At 38.1% G+C, this 13,122-nt stretch overlaps 1 pseudogene; it reads right to left on the reverse strand.

Moving 5' to 3' along the window:
• Window positions 1-2,006: 2,006 nt before the first annotated feature.
• The window catches only part of LOC106986069 (U1 small nuclear ribonucleoprotein C-like), a 41,151-nt pseudogene continuing 30,035 nt past the window's right edge, over window positions 2,007-13,122 (reverse strand).

Below are 13,122 nucleotides of genomic sequence, written 5' to 3' on the forward strand. Positions count from 1 at the left end.
TTGTAGAGTTTGAGGCTAAAAGGAGAAGGTGTGATTTGAAGAATGGGAGTGAGATTGACTGTGGAAATTCAGTTGGATCATGGAGAAGAATGAGAAGCCCCTTGAGGTTAGTGTTTTTACATTTAGCTGACATCTGTCAAGTGTGTACTTTTCTCCAGACATATTCAGATGCTTAGATATAGGTGTGGAGTAGGTAGAAAGTTGGATTTAATCATGATTGGGGTTTAGAGTATGACAGAGTGAATGATGGTTAAGAAAATTGAGCATATATGCAAGGCAGTGGTTGCAGTGATGCCCATGGAATACACACTAATATGTGGGGGAATGAGAGCATGAGATAGGTTAGGATTTTGGGAAAGGGGTAAGATAAATGGATTGAATGCAACCTGTCAGACCATGTACCAATTGTGTTCTTGTTTAGCACCTGATTCTAGTGTGCATTATAATTTTGGGAAAATTATTTAAATATACCAATTTGTGCAATCTTAACCTTAGAATAAACTCTAAGATTTCTTTGCACCTCTAACAATTTGTTATTCTGTGATTCCATGTGAAAGCACATAATATATATACTAATGAAGAATAGATTCAGTTTTTTTTTAACGTTTTTTTATTTATTTTTGAGACAGAGAGAGACAGAGCATGAACGGGGGAGGGGCAGAGAGAGAGGGGGAGACAGAATCGGAAGCAGGCTCCAGGCTCTGAGCCATCAGCCCAGAGCCCGACGCGGGGCTCGAACTCACGGACCGTGAGATCGTGACCTGAGCTGAAGTCGGCCACTTAACCGACTGAGCCACCCAGGCGCCCCGAGATTCAGTTTTTAAAAAAAGATTATGGCAAACCTTGGTAAAGTTTCTCATGACACCTCAAGGTTAATTAGGCACTTAATTAATTCCCTTGCTTATTTGTTGCATTCTTTTAGGATGGTTGCTACATAGATAAGGATTTTTAGAATAGGTATTGAGAGGTATAATATCTGGAACATATTAAGAAACATACCTGGAATCACTGGAAGTATGGGCTAGTGGATAGAACTACACATTGGGAGGTAGGAATGCAGGGTTTCTACCTTGGTTTTAACTCTGTTCTCTTCTGTATAAATTATGTTTATTGCTTTTACTATATTTTATTAAAAGTCTTAGAAACTCTGTGATTGGTTCTTCACTTAAGTATTGACCAAATCAGAGCTAGTCACAGAAGTCCTGGAATAGAAGAATTGTGATTGTATTCTTTTCACTTGTCCATTAGAGTCTGGACTAGAAAATAGCAGCCGTGATGGCATTTGGGGAGTGAAAGCAAATAACACTTTTTAACATCCCTGTCAAAGCCTTTTCATTTTAATTGAAAAGCCATGCCATAGCCCTTGCTGGCAGTTACAACTACTGTACCTTACTTCGACGATTGCAGTTTCCTCAGATGTGTCTCCTTTATTCCCTTGTCTCCTGCTACAGTTGATTCTTCATATAGAAGCCAGGAATGATGTTTACAAAAGGTAAATCAGATCATTTTACTTCCCTCTTTGAAATCTTCCATTGACTTCCCATTAGATTTCCAGACTTCATTTTCATCTCTAAGATCTTACAGGAATTGGCCGATACTTTTCTCTGACCTCATCCTAAACTACTTTCCTTTTCATAAACTGTGCTTTAAACACACTGGCCTTTTACTGTTCCAAAAACATGTAGAATTCTTCTGTATCTCAAGACTTGCAACCAAGGGGTCAGTCCATCTTACTTGAAAAGCTCTTTTAGACCTTCAGGGCTGAGTTTATCTTTTGTAAAAAAAATTGTTTAACTTTTTTTTTTTTAAACAGTGGACAGTTTTATTTTCACATTTCACAATACAAATGCTTTTTTTTTTTTTTAAGTCCCACTACTTCCTTGGAAAACTATTCTCTTCTTTGATAGGAAGGAGAAGAAGTCTTCCTTGTCATGCTGTTAGAAAACACCCAGAGTCACAGCACCATGATCTCTTGGTGAAATAGAACAAGTAAAATAAAATGGATATAAAGAGGTTCTTGTCTCTCCTTATTTATCTGGTCGATTCGTTCTTGGCCAAGTGGGCACCATCATGGGATGGGCTGGAGGTCTCATCACTGGGGGCCCAGGCATCTTTGACATGTGGCCTCCTGTACGCAGGTTCATTCTAGGAGTAGGTCCCATTGGCATCATCCCAGGAGGAGGAAGGCCCATCATTTGCATCATGGGAGGGCCCCCAAATGGGGTGCTGGCATCATACCAGGATGAGGAGGACCCAGGAGACTGGGGTGAGGTGGGATCATTGCCCTTGAGGAGGAAGAACAGAGAATGGTGTAGGGGGCATCTTCCCTTGCTGAAAGGCAACGGTTATTTTCTCAATCAGGCTCTGAGCATGCTCTTCCATCCATTTCTGAAAGTAGTCTTTCACATTCTTTTTGTATTTCTGACCACTGCAGTGTATCTTTCTCATTGATGGAGAGTCATGGGTGAGGTATGTTTTGCAGTAGTGACAATAAAACTTAGACACATTGCTCTGTAGGCCATTGGGTACTCCATCCTGCACCCCTGGGAAATGACTTGTTTGTTTACTTTACTTTTTGATTGTGTGTGTGTGTGTGTGTGTGTGTGTATTTTTGAGAGAGAGAGAGAGAGAGAGAGAGAGAGAAAGCAGGGGAGGGGCAGAGAGAGAGAGGAACAGAAGATCTGAAGCAGGCTCTGCACTGAGAGCAGTAAGCCTGATGTGTGGCCCAAACCCACAAACTGTGAGATCATGACTTGAACTGAAGTCGGATGCTCAACTGATTGAGCCACGCAGGTGCCCTACTTTTTTGATTTTCTTTTTTCCTTTTTTTTTAATTTATTTTTTTTAATTTATTTTTTTAACATTTATTTACTTTTTGAGACAGAGAGAGACAGAGCATGAACAGGGGAGGGTCAGAGAGAGAGAGGGAGACACAGAATCTGAAACAGGCTCCAGGCTCTGAGCTGTTGGCACAGAGCCCGACGCGGGGCTTGAACTCACGAGCTGTGAGATCATGACCTGAGCCGAAGTCGGACGCTTAACCGACTGAGTCACACAGGCGCCCCTACTTTTTGATTTTCTATCTCCCTTTGAACTAAACGGAAATAGATGATTGTCAGTCTCATTGGCTGGTATAGCTTCTATGCCTTGGAAAGCACTGGGTAGGTGCTCAACAAATACTTTTTTAATGGAGGCAAAAAAAGACCTCAAAAGTGGGTGGAGTAGAAGATAGCTTATCTGGAGTTAATGAGGCTAGGCTATTCTATGTCAAATTACTTGACTGTATTATCTGTCCCTTGACTTTTAAAGCTTTGAGTCTTGAAAGATTTGTAGCCTTCAGGACTATCCTCTTAAAATACAATTAGCCTTGTGAGTTCATCTTTCAAATCAATGTCTACTAATATTTTGGTTCTTAGTGACCACCCAGGGAGAAATAGGACATAGAATGTGCAAGTGACAGACTGTCAGGAGCGGGGGTGTAAAAAAAACAGAGGGCAAAGGACCAGCAGGCAGGAATAATAGGGACAAAGAGATGAAAAGCTGGTAGCAGGAGAATTCTATCAGAATTTTGTCTACAGTGGGAACATTTTTGTTTCTCATTCTATAAGAAAATGATTATCTGGTACTGTTATCTGGTACTGTATCAGAAAGTTTTTTTTTTAAAGCAGTTTCTTGATAGTTTTTCAGGGTTACAAATAAATTGGAGAAGAAGGGAAAGCTAAGCATTCTCAGTTAAAAAAACAAAAGGTGGAAGCAACTATTGCATAAGATACTGTATGCTGCTCAGCATGAGTATTTCAGGGAAAGATTTGGTGTCTTGTAATGTTGCAGTTACTATGGTAACAATGCATTTTTAATGGTACCATTAAATGGCAGTGTAACTACTTGTAACTAAGGAGTGCTGAATAGTCACAGCTGTGTTGTTTGGAGTTTATGTGTCTTTTCTACAGTATGGTTTTTAATGACTTAAAAATAAAAGTGTTGTATAACAGAATATCACTTTGGTACGTGATATATGTACTTTTAAGAAATAGAATGGAGAATGTTAATTATCCCGTTAACTATACCTTATACACACACACATACACACATGAGTAAACACACATATGTGCATACTTTACAGATGAAGATCTGGAAAGAAGATTAAGTAGCTTTTCTCAGCTCATTTAGCTATTGACAGAATTAGCGTGAGAGCTCAGGTTTTTGGACTGATATAACAGTTTCTTTCTGACCTTACATACTAGTTCTGCTCAACACAGCACTATGTATACAACACACTCTATATTCTTTTCACACATTGCAATTGGTAAGAAAGTGCAATGAATTTCTATCATCCTGTAGGGTTATAAGGTGGTTGGGACCTAGATCAAAGAGTAGTGAATAATATAATTGAAAGAGTCTGTAGATGGAATTCAAGAGATCCATAAACCCTTTAAAATTGTTTGCAAATAGGTATATGCATATGCTCATTTTTCTAATGAGGGACTTTATCAGATTCTCAAGGAATTGGTATCCACTCCCAAAATAGGTGATGAATTACGGCTCTTTCCCAATTTAGGATATCAAAATGGAAAAGTAAATGGCATATTGAGAAAAATATTTGTTACCATTTGATAAAAGATTAATATTCTTAATTTATAAAGACAATATACACATCAGGCTAAACATCAAGACCCAGTTGATCCCCTGAAGCAAGAGAAACAGGAGCAAAAATAAAATATTGGGACGACATCAAAATAAACAGCTTCTGCACAGCAAAGGAAACAATCAACAAAACTAAAAGAACGTTCAGAATGGAAGATATTTGCAAATGATATATCTGATAAAAGATTATTATCCAAAAAATATAAGGAACTTATAAAACTTAACACCCCAAAACCAAATAATCCAATTAGAAAATGGGCAGAAGACATGACTAGACATTTCTCCAAAGAAGACATCCAGATGGCTAATATGGAAATATGCTCATCATCACTTATCATCAGAGAAATGCAAATCAAAACTACAATGCGGTATCACCTCACACCTGTCAGAAAGGCTAAAATCAAAAACACAAGAAACAACAGGCTTTGGTGAGGATGTAGAGATAAAGGAACTTTCTTGCACTGTTGATGGGAATGCAAACTGGTGTGGCCACTGTAAAAAATAATATGGAAATGTTGAAATAGAACTACCCTACTATCCAGTAATGTGCTACTGGGTATTTACTCAAAGAATACAAAAACACTAATTCAAAGGGATACATGCACCCATATATTTATAGCAGCACAATTTACAACAGCCAAGATATAGAAGTAGCCCCAGTGTCAATCAGTTGATGCATAGATAAAGAGGAGGTGATATATACATACAATGAAATGTTATTCAAGCCATAAAAAGGAATGAAATACGCCATTGGCAACAACGGGGATGGAGCTAGAGAGTATAATGCTAAGTGAAAGAAGTCAGAGAACAATGAATACTATATGATTTCACTCAGTGGAATTTAAGAAAGAAAAGAAACAAGGAAAGGGGGAAAAAAAAGAGAGACATACCAAGACACAGACTGAGCTATAGAGAACAAGCTGATGGTTACCAGAGGAGAGGTGGGTGGGGGGATGGGTTAAATAGATGATGGGGATTAAGGAGTGGACTTGTGATGAGCACTGGGTGATGTTTGGAATTGTTAAATCACTATATTGCACACCTGAAATTAATATAACATTGTATGTTAACTAACTCAAATTAGAATAAAAATTTAAAAAAAGACCCAGTTGAAATTATAGTGAAGGAAATGAATGGAAGATATGCAGACGGGGAGTATAAATGGCTATAGAAATGAAAATTATTCATCCGCTTTAGCCATCAATGAAATGCAAATTAAAACAATAAAAATTTTACCATTTTAACACAACGAATTAGCTCAGATTAAACACAACCACAATAATGTTCTTTGTGATGAAGAGATAAAGGGATAAACAGATTGCTCTACTGTTGCTAGGAATATAAATTGGGGCAGAGGTTTTGGAAATCAAATTAATAATTCAAGTTAAGAGTTGTTATGCCCAGAATTCGTGATCCCCAAAGACCACCAGGGAACCGAGTCCGATGCAAAAGCAGAGCCTTTATTAGAGCTAGCTCAAGCTCAATCCCCTAGCTGCACCGACACAGCGGTGAGATGTGGGGAGAGAGAGCTAGTTTCAAAAACACAAAGGTTTTATTGGGGTCTAGGGGCAGTTGGTGAGGTAATGGCTGTGGCCTCAGCCGATTGGCTGGGGAAGGGTCGGAGTCCTGTTGCGCAGGTCGCCGGGCGAGTTTTGATTGGGAAGTTTGAACGGGTGAGCGGGAGGTTACTCAAAGGGAGGAGGTGTGGTCAAGGTGAAGGACACAGAACAAGATGGAGTGGCAGGCATAGGCCCGCCCTTTCAGAGTCTTAAAAATGTTCATAACCAGTAATTCAAATTCTAAGGATATAGTTCCATTCTAAGGCAATAATAAATGCTTACTAAAATTTGTTATAAAAGTATTTCTCCTTGTGGTATCTAAAATAGTAAGAAATATGAAAGAGTACACATATCCAACATAGGGAAAGGATTAAATAAATTACAGTATTCCTCCAAGTCCAATAAATTGTCTTGAAATTTTTGTTAATGGTGTGGAAAACTCTTATGATATAATATTACATTTAAAGACAACACCTAGACTTCTAAAATGCTTATAGAGTATAATTCCAAAATGATATAAATTATAATATAAATTCCATAGAAATAAATTTAACAATAATAGAAAGAAATAAACTAAAACATAAAATGGTTATCTTCTGGGTTATGTGGTTAATAATTATTTTTCTCTTTTTTTATGTTGTGTATTTTCTTAGATTTCTGAAGTGAATATATATTATCAGAAATGAAATAAAAATTATTTAAAAGTTTTGCTGAGTTTTTTCTTGTATTACCTCGATTGTTCTAATTTGGCAAAAATCTATCGTCCTAAATAAAGAATGGCAGAAACTAGAAGGGCATCTTTTGAAAAAATTAGACTTTTTTTCTTTCATTTAAAAATTATATATGTAATCTCTTTTTTGGGTCCGATGTTGGGAAAATACATATGAATAAGACGTTGTTCCTGCCATGTACATTTTATAGTCTACTAGGAAGGATAGACATGTAATAACTATACTAAAATAGCTCCTGAGTACCTTGTAATATGACAACAGGAAGGAAGGAATAATGAAGTTTTCCTGAGGAAGTAGAGGGAAGGGGTGACATTTGGTTCCAGTCTCAAGTGATGGGTCGTGACATGGGCCAAAGTGAAAGGATCTTCCTCGTAAAGTAGGGTATGAGAGCACAAAAAGGCAATGCTATTTAGAGCACAGGTGCCTTTGATTTGATTAGGAAGGTAGAGAAAGGCCATCTCTTGAAAGACCTTAAGATGTCTGTGTCTTATCTTGTAGGTACAAAGGGGTCATGAAAATCACAGAATCATCTAAATAAGTGATCAGATTTGATCAGATAAATATGTGATGGAATAATCTCTTATCACAGCAACAGAAATTATGATATAATAGTCAATTGCTTCAGTAATGATTTAAATATTTTCATGGAAATTATACTCAATAAGATAAAACTTAAAAAAAAATTAAAGTTCTATCAAGGTGCTATTTTCCACTGCATTATCTCATAGAGAGTGTTTAATATTGGGGATGCATTGGTTGGTCATATCATGATGTTAATGAGGCCAAAACCACAGTCACCCCTATTAATTTAGTTGACAGAAAAAAGATTTTGTTTTGTGGCTGCCTGCTCAGTGAGGAAGTTATTTAAAGAGCTGAACTGCATCCATACCAGTCTTAACTTTAAGTTGATTAAGTGTGGATTCTCTACATGTGTTTCATTTCCATATTCCAGTGAAGCCAAGTGGTGGTCCTTATGACAATAAAGTTATCAGATGGTTATCAGTTATCCCAGAATGCTCTGGCCATCTTTGGTTGGCCCAAGTATTATTCCTGAACTACGTAACCTTCTTCCTCCCTCCCTCTTTCTCTCTCTCTTTTCTTTTTTCTTTTCTTCATTTTTATTTATTTTTGAGAGAGAGAGAGAAACAGAGTGCAAGTTGGGGAGAGGCAGAGAGAGAGGGAGACACAGAATCTGAAGCAGGCTTCAGGCTCTGGGCTGCCAGCACAGAGCCTGACATGGGGCTCGAACCCACAAACTATGAGATTATGACTTGAGACCAAGTCAGAAGCTCAACTGAGCCACCCAGGCTCTCCTCCCCTCCCCTTCCTTCCCTTCTCTTCCCTTTTCTTTCCTTTCTTCCTTCCTTCCTTTCTTTCTTTTCTTTCTTTCTTCTTTCTTTCTTTCTTTCTTTCTTTCTTTCTTTCTTTCTTTCTTTCTTTCTCTTTATTTTCTTTCCCCTTCCTTCCTTCCTTCCTTCCTTCCTTCCTTCCTTCCTTCCTTTTGTTGTTGTTTTGCTATTTTTATTTATTTTTCAAACTGAGACATAATTGGCATATAACATTGTACTAGTTTTAGGTATACAATGAAATGATTACAGGGGTGCCTGGGTGGCTCAGTTGGTGGAGTGTCCGACTTTGGCTCAGATCATATCACAGTTCTTGAGTTTCAGCCCAGCATCAGGCTCACTGCTTTCAGTGCAGAGCTTGCTTCAGATCCTCTGCCCCCCTCTCTCTCTGCCCCTCCCCTGCTCACATGCTCACTCTCTTCAAAAGAAATAAAACATTAAAAAAAATGAAATGATTACAATAAATTTAGTTATCCATTACCACACATAGTTACAAAAATAGTTTTGCTTGTAATGAGAACTTCTAAGCTCTATTCTCTTACCACCTTTTAAATGTACAACATAGTTTTAATTATAGTTACTATGCTGTGTATTACGTCCCCAGGACTTATTTATCTTATTAAACTGGAAGTTTGTACCTTTTGACCACCTGCACCCATTTTGCCCACTCTTCACTACCTGCCTCTGGCAGCCACATAATCTGTTTTCTGTATCTATTAGTTTAGTTTTTGTTTTTGTTTTGTTTTTAGATTCCTTTTTTAGAACTTCCATTGTTTTTCTTTAAAAAAATTTTTTTAATGTTTATTTTTCAGAGACAGAGACAGAGAGAGAGAATGAGGGAGGGGTGGGCAGAGAGGGAGGGATACCCAGAATCTGAAGCAGGCTCTAGGCTCTGAGCTGTCAGCACAGAGCCCCATGCAGGGCTCGAACCCATGAACCGTGAGATCATGACCTGAGCCGAAGTCGGATGCTTAACCAACTGAGCCACCAGGTACGCCCCAATTTTTTAATGTTTATTTATTTTGAGAGTGAGAGAGCATGTATGTGTGTGTGTGCGTGTGTGCATTGGGGGAGGGACAGAGAGAGAGGGAGAGAGAGAATCCCAAGCAGGCTCTGTGCCACCAGCACAAAGCCTGATATGGGCCTTGATGCCAGGAACCATGAAATCATGACTCAGGCTGAAATCAGGAGTTGAAAACCCAACCACTGAGCCACCCAGGTGCCCCTTTTAGATTCTGTATGTAAGTGATATCATACAGTCTTTGAAGGTCATCCATGTTGTTGCAAATGGCAGAATTTCCATTTTTTTTAAAGTTTATTTATTTATTTGAGGAGAGAGAACACAAGCAGGGGGTGGGGGCAGAGAGAGGATCCCAAGCAGGCCTATGCTGTCACTGCAGAGCCTGATGTGGGGCTCGATCGTATGAACTGTGGAATCATGACCTGAGCCGAAATCAAGAGTTGGACGCTCAACCAACTGAGCCATCCAGGCATCCCAGAATTTCCTTCTTTTTTTATGGCTCAATAATATTCATATGATATATGTGTGATATATACATATCACATTTTCTTTATCCATTCATCCTTTGATGACACATAGGTTGTTTCTGTGTTTTGGGTATAGTAAATAGTGCTGCAATAAGCACTGGGATACAGTTTTCTTTTTCTAAAAAAAATTTGTTTTTAATGTTTATTCATTTTTGAGAGATGGAGAGAGAAAGAGTGTTAGTGGGGGAGGGGCAGAGAGAGAGAGACAGAATCTGAAGCAGGCTCCATGCTCTAAGCTGTCAGCACAGAGCCTATTGGGGGACTTAACTCATGAACCATGAGATCGTGACCTGAGCTGAAGTCGGACGCCCAATGCACTGAGCCACCCAGGCGCCCCAGTTATCTTTTCAAGATAGTGATTTTGTTTCCTTCAGATAAATACCCAGGGTGGAATTTCTGGATCATATGGTATTTCTATTTTTAATTTTTTAAGGAACCTCCATACTGTTTTCCATAGTGGTTGCACGAATTAAGATTCCTCCTGACAGTGCACAAGAGTTTCCTTTTGTCCACCAAGTCACCAACACCTGTTATTTCTTATCTTTTTGATAATAGACATTCTAACAGGTGTCAGGTGATATCTCATTGTGGTCTAAACTTTATATATTCATGAGTTACAACATGGGTGTACTTGCCTTGAAGTTTCAGATATCAGATATCAGTGTTTTTCTTTTTTTTTTTTAATTTTTTTTTTCAACGTTTATTTATTTATTTTTGGGACAGAGAGAGACAGAGCATGAACGGGGGAGGGGCAGAGAGAGAGGGAGACACAGAATCGGAAACAGGCTCCAGGCTCTGAGCCATCAGCCCAGAGCCTGACGCGGCGCTCGAACTCAACGGACCGCGAGATTGTGACCTGGCTGAAGTCGGACGCTTAACCGACTGCGCCACCCAGGCGCCCCAAGATATCAGTGTTTTTCAAGAGGATCACTTTTTTTTCCAGGACTCTTATTCATTATTTCTGAATTGTGGTGTTCTCTTGCCTCTTAGTTGTAATAGTAGGAGAGTAAGAGTAGTAATAGAGATAAACAACCTCCAAATTAACCTACACCTATACTCACATTCTTGGTTATATTTTAAAACCACCTGTCAGTTTAGTTTATATTTAAGATGTGTAGCTCCAGACAAGTGGGGTTAGTTTTGGTTCCTGGGTACTTGTGGTGATTATGTATAAATATTACTTAAACATTTCTTGATACCCAGTTTTCTTCTATCTGCTGAGTGGTACATGCTATTCCTTCCCTTATTTAAGATGATAATGTTGCCCAGTGGAAGAGGATTAGTTTGGGACACAGAAGACAGTTCAATTTCAACTTCAAAGGTTTCCTGTATGATTTTTAGCCAGGAATCATTTAAACTCACAGTAATTCATTTCCCCTATATATATATATTTATTTTTTAGTCATATGTTAGCCCCAGTTGGTTATCTGAGACTTCGGTGATGAACTATTTAGAGAAATATTGAAATAGAGGAAGAATTCAGGAACTTATTTTAAAAAATAGGAGTAATTTATGGAAGATAAGATAAAACGATAGTAAGGAAGATAATGAAGTGTGAAATTTAGGGAATCTCCATGAGAGGTAGATATTTCAAGAAAATCCAGGGACCAAGAGAACATGAGCTGGTTTTGTTAAAGGAAAGTAGGGGATGATCTGAAATAGTAATAATAATAATGATGATAATGATGATAATAATGTCAGGACTTTCAATGAAAGGACTTTCAAATATCTGATGTAGAAGGCTCTGGAGAATGAGACATAAAGAAGTAATTTAGTGAAGTAAATTATGGGGGATATTTTTCTCTTTTGTGGTAATAGGGCAGGATGAATCACAAACCATAGACTAAACTTGGTTTGTTTACTTGGAGTCTAAGAAAACAGCTTAGGGCTATTTACTAAAAACACCCTTGGAAATATTATATGTAGATACCTCTTTGATAGATTATACTCTACTTTTGCTCTGAGATTTTCAACATTAGAGAAGAAATGTGTTTGTTCAGAGCTTTACAATTTTTTTAATAGACTTTATGGAGCAGTTTTAGGTTTACAGAAAAATTGTGCAAAACTACAGAGAGTTCCATATACCTACCTCTTTTCCTCTACACAGTTTCCCCTATTTTTAACATCTTAGGTTGGTATGGTATATTTGTTACAATTAATGAACCAATATTGATGGATTATTATTATTATTATTATTTTTAATATGAAATTTATTGTCAAACTGGTTTCCATACAACACCCAGTGCTCACCCCAACAGGTGCCCTCCTCAATACCCATCACCCACCCTCCCCTCCCTCCCACCCCCCATCAACACTCAGATTGTTCATAGTTTTTAAGAGTCTTTTATGGTTTGGCTCCCTCCCTCTCTAACTTTTTTTTTCCTTTCCCTCCCCCATGGTCATCTGTTAAGTTTCTCAGGATCCACCTAAGAGTGAAAACATATGGTATCTGTCTTTCTCTGTATGACTTATTTCACTTAGCATAACACTCTCCACTTCCATCCATGTTGCTACAGAAGGCCATATTTCATTCTTTCTCATCGCCACGTAGTATTCCATTGTGTGTATAAACCACAATTTTTTAATCCATTCATCAGTTGATGAACATTTAGGCTCTTTCCATAATTTGGCTATTGTTGAAAGTGCTGCTATAAACATTGGGGTACAAGTGCCCCTATGCATCAGCACTCCTGTATCCCTTGGGTAAATTCCTAGCAGTGCTATTGTTGGGTCATAGGGTAGATCTATTTTCAATTTTTTGAGGAACCTCCACACTGTTTTCCAGAGCAGCTGCACCAGTTTGCGTTCCCACCAACCGTGCAAGAGGGTTCCCGTTTCTCCACAGATGGATTATTATTAACTAAAGTCCATAGTTTACATAAGAGTTCACCCTTATGTTGTACATTCTACTGGTTTTGACAAATGCAGAATGTCATATATCTACTATTACAGTATCGCACAGAATAGTTTCAATGCCTAAAAATTTTCTGTGCTCCCTCTAATCATCCTGCTCTCCTTCCTGTTATTTCTTCCTTTCTCTCCCTCCCTTGCCCTGAACCACTGGCAACCATGCATCATTTTATTGTGTCCCACCCCTAGTTTTGTCTTTTCCTCAATGTGATATAGTTGGAATGATCACTATATAGCCTTTTCAAATTGGCTTCTTTAACTTAGCAATATGCATTCAATTTTCCTCCATGTCTTTTTGTGGTTTGATAATTTCTTTATATTGATGAATAAAATTCCAAAATTGTATGGATGTACCATAGTTTGCTTATCCATTTACCTATTTAA

This window comes from Acinonyx jubatus, chromosome D3 (genome assembly GCF_027475565.1).
Source record: "Acinonyx jubatus isolate Ajub_Pintada_27869175 chromosome D3, VMU_Ajub_asm_v1.0, whole genome shotgun sequence".
Lineage (NCBI taxonomy): Eukaryota > Metazoa > Chordata > Mammalia > Carnivora > Felidae > Acinonyx > Acinonyx jubatus.